Genomic DNA, 4,263 nt, shown 5'->3' with positions numbered 1-4,263 from the left:
TGGGTTCTGCTCATTTTATTAAGGTGTTACTGACTAGACTGTGGCCCCATTCTTTATAGCCATTCTTGTGAGGAACAGAATGTGACTATTATTTACATAGCTCTAGTTTACTTCTGAAAGTCAAAGGTTAAAAAAAACCAACCAACCTAGGGCAGGGCCTAAGCAAAAATTTAACAAATACTCGTATATGTGTGGTGAATCACTTCCATATTTTCTCTAAGCATATGCAATGTTGTCTTTCTTTGACATAAGTATTAGTACTGTAGATGAAAAAGCATTAGTAGAATTACAGAAAGGAAACAGAACTTTCCAGTGCATTCAATTCAGTTACAAGAAAAATGTTTCAAAGCAGTGAGTGATTAAAAAGTTAGGAAGTAAATCTCATGAGCAAATGTGAATTTTGCCTTTTAAGTTTCCATACATCGTGTAACACCTCAGGTCTGCCATCCGTCAGCTCCAGCTGATAGTGCTGCCTTTGTCAGTTAGGTGGAAGTCTCAGACCTGTTCAGAGCTCATGGAATGCCTGAGAGAGGAAGAACTCTGGGTGGTAACTGAGGTTTTTAATAATCTCAAGTGTTAATCCAGCAAGAAAGTATTTTTCTGTCTGGAAAAAATATACTTACCTGACTGGAATCCTTGGACAATAAAACTACATCATAAAGGGAAATCTGCATATAATTTATTTGCAACTCTAAGCGCATTTAACTGAGTTTCATGTTATAAGCTATTTGTCAATTAAATGGAATATTAAGTACTTCTTTGGTGAGATTAAGGAATACACAAAGAATATAAAAGTTTAGGCATAATCGAGCTTGTGGGGATTAAGATTGGACTGATTTTGGACATTAGACTTTTCTAATAATAAAATGCTGACTTTGAAGAGGAAGAATTAGGGGGCAGGGATTTCCTAAGACTTGGAAGAAAAGAATGAGGTCCAAAATAAGGGAAAGGAAAATATAATAAGAGATCTGAGTATAAGGTGCCCAGAAGTCATGTTCTTCCTGGCTAAGCTTTCCCTGCTTCTGGTTCTAGAGAAAAGATGCATTTTATAGATACTGTTCAAAATCACCTCTGTCAGACTGTCCAGATTTTCTAAGGAGTGGTTACACAGTCAGGTGTTAACAGCATTTTGTTAAGGCTCATAACCAGCTCAATTAGTCATACCTGTTAACCACGTTGGGTAAGTTTCCCAAGTAGCCTGAACAAGCAACTATGCCTGTTAGATCCATCAGTGGTAGGAATAGATGCGTGGTGTTTATGACAGTTCCAGTGTGAAAATCACAATGCAGACTCCAAGGATTCTGGATCCAGGTCATGCCATCTATAACAGAGAAGTAAACCCCTTTCAACACGGCTTCACATGTGCTACTGGGTCCTGGTAGAGATGTTGCACCTGACGATGGGATGCTCAGTGGCCACGTGGCCAAAACCACTGATAATGAGCTGGGTTCTATCAAACCCATCAAGTCATAAGGTTGGGTAGAGTCATGTAGCAGTCTGTTGTAAGATAGAAGATACATTTGGGATCAAACACAAATATGGCCAAAGGGCACAGGATGCTACATAGACGTATGTCCCCGAAAATAAGACTTAGCCAGACAATCAGCTCTAATGCATCTTTTGGAGCTAAAATTAATATAAGACCTGGTCTTATTTGACTATAATATAAGACTGGGTCTTTAATATAATTAATATAATAATATATAATAATACAATATAATATAAATACTGAGTCTTGTATTAATTTTTGCTCCAAAAGACGCATTAGAACTGATTGTCCGGCTAGGTCTTATTTTCGAGGAAATGGTAAGCAGGGAGCCCATATTCCTATGTCATCTACCACTGTCGCACCAGTGCCTCTCCCTCAGTTCACACCTACTGCCACTGATACTGTGTGGCCAGTTGGTGGAAGAGAAAAATGCCTAAACTTGACTCATGGATGGGTAAGGCCAGTATATGCTGCAAACTGAAAATAGATGAGAGCTATACTACAAACCCCTCAGGGGTGGCCTTGAGAGATAGTGCTGAGGGGAAATCTTCCCAAAGGGCAGAATTTCAGGCAGTATACCTTGCTATCCATTTGTGTGAGAAGTGGCTCAAAGTTAGGATATACTTGGGCAATGGCTGGGCCTGGAAAGAAATAGACTGGAAGACTGATGATAAGGAGATCTAAGATAAAGGTATGTGGATGGGCGAAAGTGTGAAGAGCTTTATACTACCTGTTGACCCATGATAAAAAGCACCCTTGGTGCACAAGGCCCTGAACAACAAAGTTGACAAAATGACTTTGGCCAGTTAACTTCATCCAGTGCCTGGCATTGGAATATCCACTGTGGCGGGATCAGAGGCTAAGAATGGGCCCAGTGAGATGCGCTCCACACACTGAGGCTGATCTAGTTACATCTAAACACATTCCAGGTGATTCACCTTTCCTAGCTGCAGGGCCTCAGGCAGTATTGCTGAGGATTTTCACAGTGTTTAGACCACATGGGACCCATGTTAGAACAAAGGAGGCACGAGAGTGGACAAATGACCATGAGCCCTACTTGTCATACCACATACTGCATCACCCAGAAGCTTCTAGCCTAATAGAGTGATGGAACAGCCTGATGAAGACATAGCTAAAGAGGTTGCTGCTCTCCAAGATGAAGTGTACACCTTACATTAATGAACTTTATACGGTGCTGTGTTCTCAAGAGGTAGAATACATGGGTCCTGGAATCAAGGAGTGGAAGCAGGTATGCCCCTGTTTACTATCATGCCCGGTGGAGAATCTGTGTTTCCTGTCTCTGCAACTCTGGGCTCTGCAGTTCAGAGGTCCTACTTCTCAAAGGTGAAACATTTTCACCAGGAAACCCAGAAAGAGTGTCGTTGAACTATAAGCTACGTCTCCTGTGTGGGTACTTCAGGCTTCTTGTACCAAGATACTAGAGTGCAAACAGAAGTCACCATCCTGGCAGGGGTAATTGATCTCATCACAAGGGGATGTATGACTGCTGTTACACAATAGGAGGAATATGTTGGTACCCAGGCAATCCAATTGGGTGCCTCTTGGTAATCTTTTGCCAAATTTTAATCGTAAATGGACAAGTGTGGCAGCCATGATGAGCCTAAAAGATCATGAGACCAGGGACTCAGAACCTCTAAGGATCAGGGCGGGGTTCATTACCAGATAAGTCACTGAGACCAGCAGAAGTGCTAGGTAAGGGTGAGGAAAACATAAATGGATAGTAAGGGAGAAAGATGATAATGCTCCGCTGCAGCCCCAAGTCCCGTTTCTGGGAGAGCTGCAGGCAGGCAGCCCTCTGCTGTCAGCAGGACCAATCACATAATTCATACGGCCCAGTGGAAAATGAAAATATAGGAATCCTTGATCGAAAATTACTAAGACTTTTAAGACAAAGACAGCAGAGTAGTAAACCAAGCGTAGGGTCTTTCCAAGCATGAGGCCCTGTGTGACTACATGTTACCCATCAATGAAGCTGGCCTTCGCTATCAGCCCTCCTCAGAATTACTTCGGTTGAAAAGAGTCACTTCATCCAAGGTGACATCCCCTTTTTTGGGCAGGCCACATTCAATGACTGGTCAACAAAGACCTGACTCTCTTGCTCCAATTTGGGGCAATTCTGAAGGGCCATTCAGCTTCAGAGTTCCCCAGGGGTAAGCAGAGAACTTGGTTGAGACTATATCCCAACCCAATTCCTCCTCTGCCCAATCCCGATTTCCTCCCATTCTTTTTACAGATGGTGATTCCCCAAAGCATTCCCTAATAAACCTCTTTCTCAGAGTCTGCTCCCTAGGGAGCCCAACCTGAGATATGGAGTTATAGTTTAGTGCAAAAAGATATTCATAGAAAAATCAGATAAATCATTTTTTTTATCACACAAAATGACAACTCCAACAAAATACTTTGGTTTCTCATTAGCTCATATATCTGTTGCCATATATTAAAATTTCTAGAGAAAGGACTGGTTATGAATTTGTGGCCAGTTTTTCTTTTACAGGTCTCTGTGGGTAGCGTGTGTATGGGCTTCAGTGGCAGGGCATATATGTATTTTGAAAAGATTCCTTCCTCTTGGCATTTAAAAGGATGTGTAGGAAACAAAATAGAAATGATCCTAATATGATGTGAGGACAAAGCCCACCATGATAAAGGTACATCTAGAATAACACTGAAACTCTGAAGATGAATGGTGCTTCAAAATTGTCCCAAAGAACAGTTAAAAATCAAGAAAGAACCCATATTGTAATATGAATTCCAAA

The sequence above is a fragment of the Rhinolophus sinicus genome, linkage group LG01, assembly GCF_036562045.2.
Source record: "Rhinolophus sinicus isolate RSC01 linkage group LG01, ASM3656204v1, whole genome shotgun sequence".
In the NCBI taxonomy this organism is placed as follows: domain Eukaryota; kingdom Metazoa; phylum Chordata; class Mammalia; order Chiroptera; family Rhinolophidae; genus Rhinolophus; species Rhinolophus sinicus.
This window is presented reverse-complemented; position numbering follows the sequence as displayed.